Below are 19,514 nucleotides of genomic sequence, written 5' to 3' on the forward strand. Positions count from 1 at the left end.
CTCCCCAGTATAACTCTCAGTCTGTCCACAGTATATCTCACTCCCCAGTATAACTCTCAGTCTGTCCACAGTATATCTCACTCCCCAGTATAACTCTCAGTATGTCCACAGTATATCTCACTCCCCAGTATAACTCTCAGTCTGTCCACAGTATATCTCACTCCCCAGTATAACTCTCAGCCTGTCCACAGTATATCTCACTCCCCAGTATAACTCTCAGTCTGTCCACAGTATATCTCACTCCCCAGTATAACTCTCAGCCTGTCCACAGTATATCTCACTCCCCAGTATAACTCTCAGCCTGTCCACAGTATATCTCACTCCCCAGTATAACTCTCCCCTCAGTCTGTCCACAGTATATCTCACTCCCCAGTATAACTCTCCCCTCAGTCTGTCCACAGTATATCTCACTCCCCAGTATAACTCTCAGCCTGTCCACAGTATATCTCACTCCCCAGTATAACTCTCAGTCTGTCCACAGTATATCTCACTCCCCAGTATAACTCTCAGTATGTCCACAGTATATCTCACTCCCCAGTATAACTCTCAGTCTGTCCACAGTATATCTCACTCCCCAGTATAACTCTCAGCCTGTCCACAGTATATCTCACTCCCCAGTATAACTCTCAGTCTGTCCACAGTATATCTCACTCCCCAGTATAACTCTCAGCCTGTCCACAGTATATCTCACTCCCCAGTATAACTCTCAGCCTGTCCACAGTATATCTCACTCCCCAGTATAACTCTCCCCTCAGTCTGTCCACAGTATATCTCACTCCCCAGTATAACTCTCCCCTCAGCCTGTCCACAGTATATCTCACTCCCCAGTATAACTCTCCCCTCAGCCTGTCCACAGTATATCTCACTCCCCAGTATAACTCTCCCCTCAGCCTGTCCACAGTATATCTCACTCCCCAGTATAACTCTCAGCCTGTCCACAGTATATCTCACTCCCCAGTATAACTCTCAGTCTGTCCACAGTATATCTCACTCCCCAGTATAACTCTCAGCCTGTCCACAGTATATCTCACTCCCCAGTATAACTCTCAGCCTGTCCACAGTATATCTCACTCCCCAGTATAACTCTCCCCTCAGTCTGTCCACAGTATATCTCACTCCCCAGTATAACTCTCCCCTCAGTCTGTCCACAGTATATCTCACTCCCCAGTATAACTCTCAGTCTGTCCACAGTATATCTCACTCCCCAGTATAACTCTCAGTCTGTCCACAGTATATCTCACTCCCCAGTATAACTCTCAGTCTGTCCACAGTATATCTCACTCCCCAGTATAACTCTCAGTCTGTCCACAGTATATCTCACTCCCCAGTATAACTCTCAGTCTGTCCACAGTATATCTCACTCCCCAGTATAACTCTCAGCCTGTCCACAGTATATCTCACTCCCCAGTATAACTCTCAGTCTGTCCACAGTATATCTCACTCCCCAGTATAACTCTCCCCTCAGCCTGTCCACAGTATATCTCACTCCCCAGTATAACTCTCAGCCTGTCCACAGTATATCTCACTCCCCAGTATAACTCTCCCCTCAGTATGTCCACAGTATATCTCACTCCCCAGTATAACTCTCAGTCTGTCCACAGTATATCTCACTCCCCAGTATAACTCTCAGTCTGTCCACAGTATATCTCACTCCCCAGTATAACTCTCAGTCTGTCCACAGTATATCTCACTCCCCAGTATAACTCTCAGCCTGTCCACAGTATATCTCACTCCCCAGTATAACTCTCAGTATGTCCACAGTATATCTCACTCCCCAGTATAACTCTCAGTCTGTCCACAGTATATCTCACTCCCCAGTATAACTCTCAGTCTGTCCACAGTATATCTCACTCCCCAGTATAACTCTCAGTCTGTCCACAGTATATCTCACTCCCCAGTATAACTCTCAGTATGTCCACAGTATATCTCACTCCCCAGTATAACTCTCAGTCTGTCCACAGTATATCTCACTCCCCAGTATAACTCTCAGCCTGTCCACAGTATATCTCACTCCCCAGTATAACTCTGTCTGTCCACAGTATATTTCACTCCCCAGTATAACTCTCAGTCTGTCCACAGTATATCTCACTCCCCAGTATAACTCTCAGCCTGTCCACAGTATATCTCACTCCCCAGTATAACTCTCAGCCTGTCCACAGTATATCTCACTCCCCAGTATAACTCTCAGTCTGTCCACAGTATATCTCACTCCCCAGTATAACTCTCAGTCTGTCCACAGTATATCTCACTCCCCAGTATAACTCTCAGTCTGTCCACAGTATATCTCACTCCCCAGTATAACTCTCAGCCTGTCCACAGTATATCTCACTCCCCAGTATAACTCTCAGCCTGTCCACAGTATATCTCACTCCCCAGTATAACTCTCAGCCTGTCCACAGTATATCTCACTCCCCAGTATAACTCTCAGTCTGTCCACAGTATATCTCACTCCCCAGTATAACTCTGTCTGTCCACAGTATATCTCACTCCCCAGTATAACTCTCAGTCTGTCCACAGTATATCTCACTCCCCAGTATAACTCTCAGCCTGTCCACAGTATATCTCACTCCCCAGTATAACTCTCAGCCTGTCCACAGTATATCTCACTCCCCAGTATAACTCTCAGTCTGTCCACAGTATATCTCACTCCCCAGTATAACTCTCAGCCTGTCCACAGTATATCTCACTCCCCAGTATAACTCTCAGCCTGTCCACAGTATATCTCACTCCCCAGTATAACTCTCAGTCTGTCCACAGTATATCTCACTCCCCAGTATAACTCTCAGCCTGTCCACAGTATATCTCACTCCCCAGTATAACTCTCAGCCTGTCCACAGTATATCTCACTCCCCAGTATAACTCTCAGTCTGTCCACAGTATATCTCACTCCCCAGTATAACTCTCAGTCTGTCCACAGTATATCTCACTCCCCAGTATAACTCTCAGTCTGTCCACAGTATATCTCACTCCCCAGTATAACTCTCAGTCTGTCCACAGTATATCTCACTCCCCAGTATAACTCTCCCCTCAGTATGTCCACAGTATATCTCACTCCCCAGTATAACTCTCAGTCTGTCCACAGTATATCTCACTCCCCAGTATAACTCTCAGTATGTCCACAGTATATCTCACTCCCCAGTATAACTCTCAGTCTGTCCACAGTATATCTCACTCCCCAGTATAACTCTCAGTCTGTCCACAGTATATCTCACTCCCCAGTATAACTCTCAGTCTGTCCACAGTATATCTCACTCCCCAGTATAACTCTCAGCCTGTCCACAGTATATCTCACTCCCCAGTATAACTCTCAGTCTGTCCACAGTATATCTCACTCCCCAGTATAACTCTCAGTCTGTCCACAGTATATCTCACTCCCCAGTATAACTCTCAGCCTCTCAGCCTGTCCACAGTATATCTCACTCCCCAGTATAACTCTCAGTCTGTCCACAGTATATCTCACTCCCCAGTATAACTCTCAGTATGTCCACAGTATATCTCACTCCCCAGTATAACTCTCAGTCTGTCCACAGTATATCTCACTCCCCAGTATAACTCTCAGCCTGTCCACAGTATATCTCACTCCCCAGTATAACTCTCAGCCTGTCCACAGTATATATGGCCACGGCAACATGGACAGTGAGAACATGGAACCTTCATCTCCATGAGAGAATCAAGCTCTTTCTCATGTTTCCCTGACAACAAGATGGTGCCAACAAACACGGTTGGTGTTGTGTTATTTCAGACATTTTTTGCTCAGAACCTTTCTTGTGTTAATGTAGTTAGATTAAGGAGGTAAGGCAATAAATAGGCCATAGAGGCGAAATAATTACAATTTAGCATTAACACTCGAGTGATAGATGTGCAGATGATGATGTGCAAGTAGAGATAATGGGGTGCAAAAGAGCAAAATGATAAATAACAATATGACGATGAGGTAGTTGGATGGGCTATTTACAGATGGGCTGTGTACAGGTGCAGTGATCGGTAAGCTGCTCTGGCAGCTGATGCTTAAAGTTACTGAGGGAGATACTAGTCTCCAGCTTCAGAGATTTTTGCAATACGTTCCAGTCATTAGCAGCAGAGAACTGGAAGGAAAGGTGGTCAAAGTAAGTGTTGGCTTTGGGGATGACCAGTGAAATATACCTGCTGGAGCGCGTGCTACGGGTGGGTGTTGCTATGTTGACCAGTGAGCTGAGATAAGGCGGGGCTTTAACTAGCTAACACTTATAGATGACCTGGAGCCAGTGGGTTTGGCGACGAGTATGAAGCGAGGGCCAGCCAACGAGAGAATACAGGTCACAGTGGTGGGTAGTATATGGGGCTTTGGTGACAAAACGGATGGCACTGTGATAGACTACATCCAGTTTGCTGAGTAGAGTGTTGGAGGCTGTCCTGTAAATGACATCGCCGAAGTCAAGGATCGGTAGGATAGACAGTTTTACGAGGGTATGTTTGGCAGCATGAGTGAAGGAGGCTTTGTTGCAAAATAGGAAGCTGATTCTAGATTTAATTTTGGATTGGAGATGCTTAATGTGAGTCTGGAAGGAGAGTTTACAGTCTAACTAGACACCTACGTATTTGTAGTTATCCACATATTCTAGGTCAGAACCATCCAGAGTAGAGATATTAGTCGGGCGGGAGGGTGCGGGCATCAATCGGTTGAAGTGCATGCATTTAGTTTTACTAGCATTTAAAAGCAGTTGGAGGCCACGGAAGGAGTGTTGTTTGGCATTGAAGCTTGTTTGGAGGTTTGTTAACACAGTGTCCAATGGGGCCAGATGTAGGAAGTATACAGAATGGTGTCGTCTGCATAGAGGTGGATCAGAGAATCTACAGATATACTAAATATTCTATCCACATAATCTCTTTAATGTCTATACATTCCATTATGTATCTATATTTATGCTCCGGACTGCAACATTTTAGAATTTCTATATCTCTTTGTTCCATTCTTTTACTTTTAGATTTGTGTGCATTGTTGTGAATTGTTAGATACTGCAGCACTGTTGGAGCTAGTCTGTGTATATCTCACTCCCCAGTATAACTCTCGCGGCCATTTTTAATTCATTTGATTCAAATGTTTTCTCTTTCTACCTATATAAAGGAGTCTACGTTGAAAGATTTTTTACATTTACATTTACATTTAAGTCATTTAGCAGACGCTCTTATCCAGAGCGACTTACAAATTGGTGCATTCACCTTATGACATCCAGTGGGACAGTCACTTAACAATAGTGCATCTAAGACTTAGGGGGGGTGGGGTGAGAGGGATTACTTATCCTATCCTAGGTATTCCTTAAAGAGGTGGGGTTTCAGGTGTCTCCGGAAGGTGGTGATTGACTCCGCTGTCCTGGCGTCGTGAGGGAGTTTGTTCCACCATTGGGGGGCCAGGGCAGCGAACAGTTTTGACTGGGCTGAGCGGGAGCTGTACTTCCTCAGTGGTAGGGAGGCGAGCAGGCCAGAGGTGGATGAACGCAGTGCCCTTGTTTGGGTGTAGGGCCTGATCAGAGCCTGGAGGTACTGAGGTGCCGTTCCCCTCACAGCTCCGTAGGCAAGCACCATGGTCTTGTAGCGGATGCGAGCTTCAACTGGAAGCCAGTGGAGAGAACGGAGGAGCGGGGTGACGTGAGAGAACTTGGGAAGGTTGAACACCAGACGGGCTGCGGCGTTCTGGATGAGTTGAAGGGGTTTAATGGCACAGGCAGGGAGCCCAGCCAACAGCGAGTTGCAGTAATCCAGACGGGAGATGACAAGTGCCTGGATTAGGACCTGCGCCGCTTCCTGTGTGAGGCAGGATCGTACTCTGCGGATGTTGTAGAGCATGAACCTACAGGAACGGGCCACCGCCTTGATGTTGGTTGAGAACGACAGGGTGTTGTCCAGGATCACGCCAAGGTTCTTGGCGCTCTGGGAGGAGGACACAATGGAGTTGTCAACCGTGATGGCGAGATCATGGAACGGGCAGTCCTTCCCGGGAGGAAGAGCAGCTCCGTCTTGCCGAGGTTCAGCTTGAGGTGGTGATCCGTCATCCACACTGATATGTCTGCCAGACATGCAGAGATGCGATTCGCCACCTGGTCATCAGAAGGGGGAAAGGAGAAGATTAATTGTGTGTCGTCTGCATAGCAATGATAAGAGAGACCATGTGAGGTTATGACAGAGCCAAGTGACTTGGTGTATAGCGAGAATAGGAGAGGGCCAAGAACAGAGCCCTGGGGGACACCAGTGGTGAGAGCGCGTGGTGAGGAGACAGATTCTCGCCACGCCACCTGGTAGGAGCGACCTGTCAGGTAGGACGCAATCCAAGCGTGGGCCGCGCCGGAGATGCCCATCTCGGAGAGGGTGGAGAGGAGGATCTGATGGTTCACAGTATCGAAGGCAGCCGATAGATCTAGAAGGATGAGAGCAGAGGAGAGAAAGTTAGCTTTAGCCGTGCGGAGCGCCTCCGTGATACAGAGGAGAGCAGTCTCAGTTGAATGCCTAGTCTTGAAACCTGACTGATTTGGATCAAGAAGGTCATTCAGAGAGAGATAGCGGGAGAGCTGGCCAAGGACGGCACGTTCAAGAGTTTTGGAGAGAAAAGAAAGAAGGGATACTGGTCTGTAATTGTTGACATCGGAGGGATCGAGTGTAGGTTTTTTCAGAAGGGGTGCAACTCTCGCTCTCTTGAAGACGGAAGGGACGTAGCCAGCGGTCAGGGATGAGTTGATGAGCGAGGTGAGGTAAGGGAGAAGGTCTTTTAGTTTATTTATTTTTTTAATTTAAACATACATTCCACCTGCAGTGAAGCCGCTCAGTATTTACGTGTCATTAAGTTATCTAGCAGACACTCCCATCCAGAGAGACCCACAGGAGCCACCAGGGTTATGCGCCCCGCCCAAGGGTCACATCAAAAGATCTCCCACCAAATCAAATCGTGGACCCGAATCAGCGACCTCTCGGACGTCGGCCCAAGTTCCCAACTGCATGGCCACCAACCATCCAACCTTCCCCCTCAGTGACATTCAAACCTACTTTTTTTCTTTGACCATCATTTTACCCTACCAACTTCACTCCCACTTGCCTCCAGTTCCACATCCGGACCCTCAGCTTCCCTCAACCCAGCCTACTTTGCCACCTTCTTCACATTTCTACACCCCATAAATGTTTCAACTATGCTGTTATTGTCACACCCTGACCTTAGAGATCCTTTTATGTCTCTATTTTGGTTTGGTCAGACAGAGCATGAGTTGGGGTGGGCATTCTATGTTTTGTGTTCTATGTTTTCTATTTCTGTGTGTTTGGCCTGGTGTGGTTCTCAATCAGAGGCAGCTGTCTATCGTTGTCTCTGATTGAGAACGATACTTAGGTAGCCTTTTCCCACCTGTGTTTTGGTGGGTAGTTGTTTTCTGTTTTGTGTCTTTCTGCACCAGACAGAACTGTTTCGTTCGTTCTCTTCGTTGTTTTTTTTGTTAATCAGAGGTCAGTTCAAGTAATAAAGATGAACACGTACCACGCTGCACCTTGGTCCTCCTTCCAACAGCCGTTACAGTTATAGTCTCCTACCATAAAGATGAACACGTACCACGCTGCACCTTGGTCCTCCTTCCAACAGCCGTTACAGTTATAGTCTCCTACCATAAAGATGAACACGTACCACGCTGCACCTTGGTCCTCCTTCCAACAGCCGTTACAGTTATAGTCTCCTACCATAAAGATGAACACGTACCATGCTGCACCTTGGTCCTCCTTCCAACAGCCGTTACAGTTATAGTCTCCTACCATAAAGATGAACACGTACCACGCTGCACCTTGGTCCTCCTTCCAACAGCCGTTACAGTTATAGTCTCTACCATAAAGATGAACACATACCACGCTGCACCTTGGTCCTCCTTCCAACAGCCGTTACAGTTATAGTCTCCTACCATAAAGATGAACACGTACCACGCTGCACCTTGGTCCTCCTTCCAACAGCCGTTACAGTTATAGTCTCCTACCATAAAGATGAACACGTACCACGCTGCACCTTGGTCTTCCTTCCAACAGCCGTTACAGTTATAGTCTCCTACCATAAAGATGAACACGTACCACGCTGCACCTTGGTCCTCCTTCCAACAGCCGTTACAGTTATAGTCTCCTACCATAAAGATGAACACGTACCACGCTGCACCTTGGTCCTCCTTCCAACAGCCGTTACAGTTATAGTCTCCTACCATAAAGATGAACACGTACCACGCTGCACCTTGGTCCTCCTTCCAACAGCCGTTACAGTTATAGTCTCCTACCATAAAGATGAACACGTACCACGCTGCACCTTGGTCTTCCTTCCAACAGCCGTTACAGTTATAGTCTCCTACCATAAAGATGAACACGTACCACGCTGCACCTTGGTCCTCCTTCCAACAGCCGTTACAGTTATAGTCTCTACCATAAAGATGAACACGTACCACGCTGCACCTTGGTCCTCCTTCCAACAGCCGTTACAGTTATAGTCTCCTACCATAAAGATGAACACGTACCACGCTGCACCTTGGTCCTCCTTCCAACAGCCGTTACAGTTATAGTCTCCTACCATAAAGATGAACACGTACCACGCTGCACCTTGGTCCTCCTTCCAACAGCCGTTACAGTTATATTCTCCTACCATAAAGATGAACACGTACCACGCTGCACCTTGGTCCTCCTTCCAACAGCCGTTACAGTTATAGTCTCCTACCATAAAGATGAACACGTACCACGCTGCACCTTGGTCCTCCTTCCAACAGTCGTTACAGTTATAGTCTCCTACCATAAAGATGAACACGTACCACGCTGCACCTTGGTCCTCCTTCCAACAGCCGTTACAGTTATGTTTAATATAGAATTTGACAATATCTGATCGAGTTGAAATTAAATACTTAATTACGAGAAACATACTCTTTTCAGGACCCTGTCTTTCAAAGATAATTATTAAAATTCCAAATAGCTTCACAGATCTTCATTGTAAACACTGTTTCACATGCTTGTTCAACAAACCATGAACATTTAATGAACATGCACCTGTGGAACGGTCGACACTAACAGCTTACAGATGGTAATCAATTAAGGTCACAGTTATGAAATGTTAGGACACTAAAGAGGCCTTTCTACTGACTCTGAAAAACACCAAAAGAAAGATTCCCAGGGTCCCTGCTCATCTGTGTGAACATGCTTAAGGCATGCTGGAAGGAGGCATGAGGACTGCAGATGTGGCCAGGGCAAAAAATTGCAATGTCTGTACTGTGAGACGCCTAAGACAGCGCTACAGGTAGACAGGACGGACAGCTGATCGTCCTCGCAGTGGCAGACCACGTGTAACAACACCTGCACAGGATCGGTACATCCGAACATCACACCTGCGGGACAGGTACAGGATGGCAACAACAACTGCCTGAGTTACACCAGGAACGCACAATCCCTCCGTCAGTGCTCAAACTATCCGCAATAGGCTGAGAGAGGCTGGACTGAGGGCTTGTAGGCCTGTTGTAATCACCGGCAACAACGTCGCCTATGGGCACAAACCCACCGTCGCTGGACAAGACAGGCCTGGCAAAAAGTGCTCTTCACTGATGAGTCACAGTTTTGTCTCACCAGGGGTGATGATTGGATTCACGTTTATTGTCAAACGAATGAGCGTTACACCGAGACCTGTACTCTGCAACGGGATCGATTTGGAGGTGGAGAGTCCGTCATGGTCTGGGGCAGAGTGTCACAGCATCGTCGGACTGGGCTTGTTGTCATTGCAGGCAATCTCAATGCTGTATGTTACAGGGAAGACATCCTCCTTCCTCATGTGGTACCCTTCCTGCAGGCTCACCCTGACATGACCCTCCAGCATGACAATGCCACCAGCCATACTGCTCGTTTTCAGACATCATTTTCAGATTGTGGACTTGCAAGGAGAGATGAATCTGCCTCGTGACACAGTCTCCCATTCAACAGGCCTGTCAGCCTGGACTGCAACACGCTGGCCCTGGTCCTCCTCTACCCTCTGTTCTGCTGTTCACCCTAACTCAAACCTCTCTATCTAAAGCAGCCCCTTCAGGATCCTTTAGGAGTATTCCTCCCCTCTGTTCAGCTGTTCACCCTAAAGCTAACCTCTCTCTGAGACTGGGTTTTAAAGAAGGGTCATCTCTGTGTTGACGTTGGCTTTAAAGACAGGATGCTCCTATTAGAACACAAACGAAGACAGACAGTCCCAATGACATACTACAACATGTAGTTACACACTACAACATGCTGTTACACACTACAACATGCTGTTACACACTACAACATGCTGTTACACACTACAACATGTAGTTACACACTACAACATGCTGTTACACACTACAACATGCTGTTACACACTACAACATGTAGTTACACACTACAACATTTACATTTACATTTAAGTCATTTAGCAGACGCTCTTATCCAGAGCGACTTACAAATTGGTGCATTCACCTAATGACATCCAGTGGACAGTCACTTTACAATAGTGCATCTGAATCTTAAAGGGGGGGGGGGGTGAGAAGGATTACTTATCCTATCCTAGGTATTCCTTAAAGAGGTGGGGTTTCAGGTGTCTCCGGAAGGTGGTGATTGACTCCGCTGTCCTGGCGTCGTGAGGGAGTTTGTTCCACCATTGGGGGGCCAGAGCAGCGAACAGTTTTGACTGGGCTGAGCGGGAACTGTACTTCCTCAGTGGTAGAGAGGCGAGCAGGCCAGAGGTGGATGAACGCAGTGCCCTTGTTTGGGTGTAGGGCCTAATCAGAGCCTGGAGGTACTGAGGTGCTGTTCCCCTCACAGCTCCGTAGGCAAGCACCATGGTCTTGTAGCGGATGCAAGCTTCAACTGGAAGCCAGTGGAGAGAGCGGAGGAGCGGGGTGACGTGAGAGAACTTGGGAAGGTTGAACACCAGACGGACTGCGGCGTTCTGGATGAGTTGTAGGGGTTTAATGGCACAGGCAGGGAGCCCAGCCAACAGCGAGTTGCAGTAATCCAGACGGGAGATGACAAGTGCCTGGATTAGGACCTGCGCCGCTTCCTGTGTGAGGCAGGGTCGTACTCTGCGGATGTTGTAGAGCAGGAACCTACGGGAACGGGCCACCGCCTTGATGTTAGTTGAGAACGACAGGGTGTTGTCCAGGATCACGCCAAGGTTCTTAGCGCTCTGGGAGGAGGACACAATGGAGTTGTCAACCGTGATGGCGCGATCATGGAACGGGCAGTCCTTCCCCGGGAGGAAGAGCAGCTCCGTCTTGCCGAGGTTCATCTTGAGGTAGTGATCCGTCATCCACACTGATATGTCTGCCAGACATGCAGAGATGCGATTCGCCACCTGGTCATCAGAAGGGGGAAAGGAGAAGATTAATTGTGTGTCGTCTGCATAGCAATGATAGGAGAGACCATGTGAGGTTATGACAGAGCCAAGTGACTTGGTGTATAGCGGGAATAGGAGAGGGCCTAGAACAGAGCCCTGGGGGACACCAGTGGTGAGAGCGCGTGGTGAAGAGACAGATTCTCGCCACGCCACCTGGTAGGAGCGACCGGTCAGGTAGGACGCAATCCAAGCGTAACATGCTGTTACACACTACAACATGCTGTTACACACTACAACATGCTGTTACATACTACAACATGCTGTTACACACTACAACATGCTGTTACACTACAACATGTTCTTACACACTCGCGGGTCTCAACGTAATGTTAAGAGTTCTACCAGGCCGTCGTTGGTCCCCCATTGCTGCTATAACAGCCTCCACTCTTCTGGGAAGGCTTTCTACTAGATGTTGGAACATTTCTGAGGGACTTGCTTCCATTCAGCCACAAGAGCATTATTGAGGTTGGGCACTGATGTTGGGTGACTCTGTTTTTGTAAGGACCCAAAAACTAAGGCAAAGGGAGAACCCATTCAAATAAATTGAAGTTAATAGATTTTGGAAATGTACAAAAAACATATGTATTATTAGCTAGCTAACTGGCTACAGTAGGCCACTTTGATGGCTAACTGGCTACAGTAGGCCACTTTGATGGCTAACTGGCTACAGTAGGCCACTTTTATGGCTAACTGGCTACAGTAGGCCACTTTGATGGCTAACTGACTACAGTGGTCCACTTTGATGGCTAACTGGCTACAGTAGGCCACTTTGATGGCTAACTGGCTACAGTAGGCCACTTTGATGGCTAACTGACTACAGTAGGCCACTTTGATGGCTAACTGGCTACAGTAGGCCACTTTGATGGCTAACTGGCTACAGTAGGCCACTTTGATGGCTAACTGGCTACAGTAGGCCACTTTGATGGCTAACTGGCTACAGTAGGCCACTTTGATGGCTAACTGACTACAGTAGGCCACTCTGATGGCTAACTGGCTACAGTAGGCCACTTTGATGGCTAACTGACTACAGTAGGCCACTTTGATGGCTAACTGGCTACAGTAGGCCACTTTGATGGCTAACTGGCTACAGTAGGCCACTTTGATGGCTAACTGACTACAGTAGGCCACTTTGATGGCTAACTGACTACAGTAGGCCACTTTGATGGCTAACTGACTACAGTAGGCCACTTTGATGGCTAACTGGCTACAGTAGGCCACTTTGATGGCTAACTGACTACAGTAGGCCACTTTGATGCTAACTGGCTACAGTAGGCCACTTTAATGGCTAACTGACTACAGTAGGCCACTTTGATGGCTAACTGACTACAGTAGGCCACTTTGATGGCTAACTGGCTACAGTAGGCCACTTTGATGACTAACTGGCTACAGTAGGCCACTTTGATGGCTAACTGAGCAGTTAGATAGCTAATTTTACACAGTGTTTAGCTAAGTAATTTAATCAAATCAAATATACTTATAAAACCCTTCTTTTATCAGCTGAATAAAATAAAATAAAAAAGTGCTGTACAGAAACCCAGCCTAAAACCCCAAACAGCAAGAAATGCAGGTGTAGAAGCATTGTGGCTAGGAAAAACTCCCTAGAAAGGCCAGAACCTAGGAAGAAACCTAGAGAGCAACCAGGCTATGATTGGTGGCCAGTCCTCTTCTGGCTGTGCTGGGTGGAGTTTATAACTTCTCTGGGATATGTGAGACGCTAGCGTCCCACCTGGCCAACATCCAGTGAAAATGCAGAGCGCCAAATTCAAATAAATTACTATAAAAATTAAACTTTCATGAAATCACATATGCAACACACCAAATTAAAGCTACACTTGTTGTGAATCCAGCCAACATGTCAGATTTAAAAAAGGCTTTACGGCGAAAGCAAACCATGCTATTCTCTGAGGACAGCACCCCATCAAACAAACACATGACAATCATATTTCAACCCGCCAGAAGCAAACTCAGAAATAAAGATATTGTTCATGCCTTACATTTGAAGATATTCTTTTGTTGGCACTCCAATATGTCCCATAAATATCACAAATGGTCCTTTTGTTCGATTAATTCCGTCGATATATATCCAAAATGTCCATTTACTTGGTGCGTTTGATCCAGAAAAACACCTGTTCCAACTCGCGCAACATTACTACAAAATATCTCATAAATGAACTGTAATTTTTGTCCAAACATTTCAAACAACTTTCCTAATCCATCTTTAAGTGTTTTTAAACGTAAATAATCAATTCAATTTAAGACAGGATAAACCGTGTTCAATACCGGACAAAAACAAAGAGGAGCGAGCTTTCAAGTCGCGTGCCCCAACCACAACAGTACACTAGACTCGACCCTCATTCTGAACAGCCCTACTTCTAATTTCTCAAAGGAAAAACATTAACCAATTTCTAAAAACTGGTGGAAGCGATAGGAACTGCAAGCAAGTCCCTTAGAAATCTGGATTCCCAATGAAATCACATTGAAAAGAGAGAGAAAAATTCTGAATGTTTTGTCCTCTGGGTTTCGCCTGCCAAACAAGTTCAGTTACACTCACAGACATCATTCAAACAGTTTTATAAACTTCAGAGTGTTTTCAATCCAAATCTACTAATAATATGTATATCTTAGCTTCCTGGCCTGAGTAGCAGGCAGTTTACTTTGGACACACTTTCATCCGGACGTGAAAGTACTGCCTCCTATCCCAATTAAGATAACAGAACATGGCCATGATGTTCAAATCTTCGTAGATGACCAGCAGGGTCAAATAATAATAATCACAGTGGATGCATCAGGTCAGCACCTCAGGAGTAAATGTCAGTTTCATAGCCGATCTGCTGTCTCTAGGGAGTTGGAAACAGCATGTCTGGGACAGGTAGCACGTCCGGTGAACAGGTCAGAGTTCCATAGCCGCAGGCAGAACAGTTGATACTGGAGCAACAGCACAGCCAGGTGGACTGGGGACAGCAAGGAATCATCAGGCCAGGAGGTCCTGAAGCATGGTCCTAGGGCTCAGGTCCTCAGAGAGAGGATTAGGGAGAGCCAACAAAAGAAGCTTGTCAAAGGTTATGCATATTTTATATTTTATTTTAGCGTTTTGTGTAGTGCCTGCTATGCTAACTCCTTTGTTTACTGCTGGTGCAGATGGGTGCAGGCTATCAGATAATAGCTTCTTATGCTTTCGCCGAAAAGCATTTTAAAAATCTGACATGTTGGCTGGATTCACAACGAGTGTAGCTTTAATTGAGTATCTTACATGTGTGATTTAATGAAAGTTTGAATTTTATAGCATTTTATTTGAATCTGGCGCTCTGCATTTCCCCCTGGCAATTGGCCAGTTGAGACGCTAGCGTCTCCCCTATCCATAAGAGGTTACATTCACACAGGACACTGGATAAGACAGGAGAAATACTCCAGATATAACAGTCTGACCCTAGCCCCCCCAACACATAAACTACTGCAGCATAAATACTGGAGGCTGAGACAGGAGGGGTCGGGAGACACTGTGGCCCCATCCGACGATGATTTAATGTCATCAACCACCTAACTTTCTGTCAGCTAGCTATCATGATGTAATCATTGCAAATTAAAAACACATTTGTAGGTATCAGCCACAGAAAAGGGTGACATTGCAGCTCCAGCTGTCAGTAAAGGGAGAGTGTATGCAACTGGACAAGTCAGGTCATATTGAGGAGGACATTAAGAAAATATTCTCCAAGTCCCTAAGGATTCAACTTTGAGGACAGAGAGACAATAGCAACATAATATTCAGTGCTGTCTAATTTGAGTATAATGAAGACTGTGATGTTTTCTGTCCTCGGATATGGAAAGCTGTTAAAGCCTGTTTGCAGATGAGAGAGAGGTCCCAATGAAAGTCCCAAAAGACTAAGGATAAATCCTATATGTTACATGTCAAATCAAATATTACATACACATGGTTGTGAGTGTAGCGAAATGCTTGTGCTTCTAGTTCAGACAGTGCAGCAGTATCTAAGAAGTAATCTATCAATTCCACTACAAGTACCTAATACACACACATCTAAGTAAAGGAATGGAATAAGAATTTATACAGTTGAATTTGGAAATTTACATACACATAGATTAGAGTCATTAAGACTCGCTTTTCAACCACTCCACAAATGTCTTGATAACAAACTATAGTTTTGGCAAGTAGGTTCGGACCTCTACTTTGTGCATGACACAAGTCATTTTTCCAACAATTGTTTACAGACAGATTATTTCACTTATAATTCACTGTATCACAATTCCAGTGGGTCAGAAGTTTACATACACTAAGTTGACTGTAGCTTTAAACAGCTTGGACAATTCCAGAAAATGATGTCATGGCTTTAGAAGATTCTGATAGGCTAATTAACATAATTTGAGTCAATTGGAGGTGTACCTGTGGATGTATTTCAAGGCCTACCTTCAAACTCAGTACCTCTTTGCTTGACATCATGGGAAAGTAAAAAGAAATCAGCCAAGATTTTAGAAAAATATTGTAGACCTCCACAAGTCTAGTTCATCCTTGGAAGCAATTTCCAAACGCCTGAAGGTACCATGTTCATCTGTACAAACAATAGTACTCAAGTATAAACACCATGGGACCACGCAGCCGTCATACCACTCAGGAAGGAGAAGCGTTCTGTCTCCTAGAGATGAACATACTTTGGTGCGAGAAGTCTAAATCAATCCTAGAACAACAGCAAAGGTTATTGTGAAGATGCTGGAGGAAACAGGTACAAAAGTATCTACATCCACAGTAAAATGAGTCCTATATCGACATAACCTGAAAAGCAGCTCAGCAAGGAAGAAGCCACTGCTCCAAAACCGCCATAAAAAAATGCCAGACTACAGTTTGGAACTGGACATGGGGACAAAGATCGAACTTTTTGAAGAAATGTCCTCTGGTCTGATGAAACAAAAATAGAACTGTTTGGCCATAATGACCATCGTAATGTTTGGAGGAAAAAGGGGGAGGCTTGCAAGCCGAAGAACACCATCCCAACCGTGAAGCATGGGGGTGGCAGCATCATGTTGTAGGGGTGCATTGCTGCAGGAGGGACGGGTGCACTTCACAAAATTGATGGCATCATGAGGTGGGAAAATTATGTGGATATATTGAAGTAACGTCTCAAGACATCAGTCAGGAAGTTAAAGCTACCAAATACTAATTGAGTGTATGTAAACTTCTGACCCACTGGTAATGTGATGAAAGAAATAAAAGCAGAAATAAATAATTATATCTACTATTATTCTGACATTTCACATTCTTAAAATAAAGTGGTGATCCTAAAAAACAGATTTTTTTTACTAGGATTACATTTCAGGAATGATGAAAAACTGAGTTTAAATATATTTGGCTAAGTTGTATGTGAACTTTCGACCTCAACTGTAAATATAAATATATGGATGAGCAATGGCAGATCGGCACAGGCAAGATACAATATATTAAATACAGTATATAAACTCAGCAATAAAGAAATGTCCTATAACTCTCAACTGCATTTATTTTCAGCACACTTAACATGTGTAAATATTTGTATGAAAATAACAAGATTCACCAACTGAGATATAAACTGAACAAGTTCTACAGACATGTGACTAACAGAAATTGAATAATGTGTCCCTGATCAAAGGGGGAGTCAAATCAAAAGTAAAAGTCAGAATCTGGTGTGGCCACCAGCTGCATTAAGTAGTGCATATCCTCCTCATGGACTGCACCAGGTTTGCCAGTTCTTGCTGTGAGATGTTACCCCACTCTTCCATCAAGGCACCTGCAACTTTCCAGACATTTCTGAGGGAATGGCCCTAGCCCTCACCCTCTGATCCAACAGGTCTCTTCGCTGGCCATGGCAGAACACTGACATTCCTGTCTTGCAGGAACTCACCAGATGTAGTTCTAGAACTGTCTGTCTGGCTGAGTTAAGGGTGAGGAGCTGTCTCCAGGGGTAGTTCTAGAACTGTCTGTCTGGCTGAGTTAAGGGTGAAGAGCTGTCTCCAGGTGTAGTTCTAGAACTGTCTGTCTGTCTGGCTGAGTTAAGGGTGAAGAGCTGTCTCCAGGTGTAGTTCTAGAACTGTCTGTCTGGCTGAGTTAAGGGTGAGGAGCTGTCTCCAGGTGTAGTTCTAGAACTGTCTGTCTGGCTGAGTTAAGGGTGAGGAGCTGTCTCCAGGTGTAGTTCTAGAAGTGTCTGTCTGGCTGAGTTAAGGGTGAAGAGCTGTCTCTAGGTGTAGTTCTAGAACTGTCTGGCTGTCTGTCTGGCTGAGTTAAGGGTGAAGAGCTGTCTCCAGGGGTAGTTCTAGAACTGTCTGTCTGTCTGGCTGAGTTAAGGGTGAAGAGCTGTCTCTAGGGTTAGTTCTAGAACTGTCTGTCTGTCTGGCTGAGTTAAGGGTGAAGAGCTGTCTCTAGGGGTAGTTCTAGAACTGTCTGTCTGGCTGAGTTAAGGGTGAAGAGCTGTCTCCAGGTGTAGTTCTAGAACTGTCTGTCTGGCTGAGTTAAGGGTGAAGAGCTGTCTCCAGGTGTAGTTCTAGAACTGTCTGTCTGGCTGAGTTAAGTGTGAAGAGCTGTCTCCAGGTGTAGTTCTAGAACTGTCTGTCTGGCTGAGTTAAGGGTGAAGAGCTGTCTCCAGGGGTCGTTGTACAGCTGTCTGTCTATCTCTGACTAATTTAAGAGTCTAGAGCTACCCTCTCTGGCTGAGTTAACCCCTAAGGTCGATGTCTGTGCCCCTGCGGAAATCTAATTAGCAAAAAAAACATTTCCCATCAGAATCCGTCAGTTTAAACAAGAGACCTTTTTTTAGCACTGGGTTCGTCTCGATCCACCACATCCGTCCACGTCCCACTTCCACATCTACGGTGACAGAGCTGTGTTTTTCAGACCATGAGACATCCTCCGTTCTTCTCACAAAGTAGTCTGTCCGAACTGTGTTGCCTACAAACTATTTATGCCCCTTTCTGTGGAAAGAAGAGACGATGGTGTCCTCCGTTTTGCTCGACGACCCCCACAATGCATCCTGAGACTCGTCTGAAGTCGGTTCAGCCGATCTTCCATCTTCTGTCTGCAGCGTCCCAACTGCTTGAGCTACAAACTAATATGACAGTAATATGTTATGCTCCAGGACGCCCACAGGCCTCACCAGACTGGTCTGAAGGTATCCCTGTACCAGTTGAATGGAAGTATATATGAAGACTGTTTAATACCAAAACATATGTGGTTAAATACATATAAAAATGTACAAATGTCTGCTGATCTCTTAGATATAGGACAGACACTTCAGAACAAATTCCCTTTAATATTAATATTAAGGACTGTCTGTTATTCAATGTGTTTCTATTGGTTAATAGCAGTAAGGACTATCTGTTATTCAATGTGTTTCTATGGGTTAATAGCAGTAAGGACTATCTGTTATTCAATGTGTTTCTATGGGTTAATAGCAGTAAGGACTATCTGTTATTCAATGTGTTTCTATGGGCTAATAGCAGTAAGGACTATCTGTTAATCAATGTGTTTCTAATAGCAGTAAGGACTGTCTGTTATTCAATGTGTTTCTATGGGCTAATAGCAGTAAGGACTATCTGTTATTCAATGTGTTTCTATTGGTTAATAGCAGTAAGGACTATCTGTTATTCAATGTGTTTCTATGGGCTAATAGCAGTAAGGACTATCTGTTATTCAATGTGTTTCTATTGGCTAATAGCAGTAAGGACTATCTGTTATTCAATGTGTTTCTATGGGCTAATAGCAGTAAGGACTATCTGTTATTCAATGTGTTTCTATGGGCTAATAGCAGTAAGGACTATCTGTTATTCAATGTGTTTCTATGGGCTAATAGCAGTAAGGACTGTCTGTTATTCAATGTGTTTCTATTGGTTAATAGCAGTAAGGACTATCTGTTATTCAATGTGTTTCTATGGGCTAATAGCAGTAAGGACTATCTGTTATTCAATGTGTTTCTAATAGCAGTAAGGACTGTCTGTTATTCAATGTGTTTCTATGGGCTAATAGCAGTAAGGACTATCTGTTATTCAATGTGTTTCTATGGGCTAATAGCAGTAAGGACTATCTGTTATTCAATGTGTTTCTATTGGCTAATAGTAGTAAGGACTATCTGTTATTCAATGTGTTTCTATGGGTTAATAGCAGAAAGGACTATCTGTT

The sequence above is a fragment of the Oncorhynchus gorbuscha genome, linkage group LG03 (genome assembly GCF_021184085.1).
Source record: "Oncorhynchus gorbuscha isolate QuinsamMale2020 ecotype Even-year linkage group LG03, OgorEven_v1.0, whole genome shotgun sequence".
NCBI classification, from domain to species: Eukaryota; Metazoa; Chordata; class Actinopteri; order Salmoniformes; family Salmonidae; genus Oncorhynchus; species Oncorhynchus gorbuscha.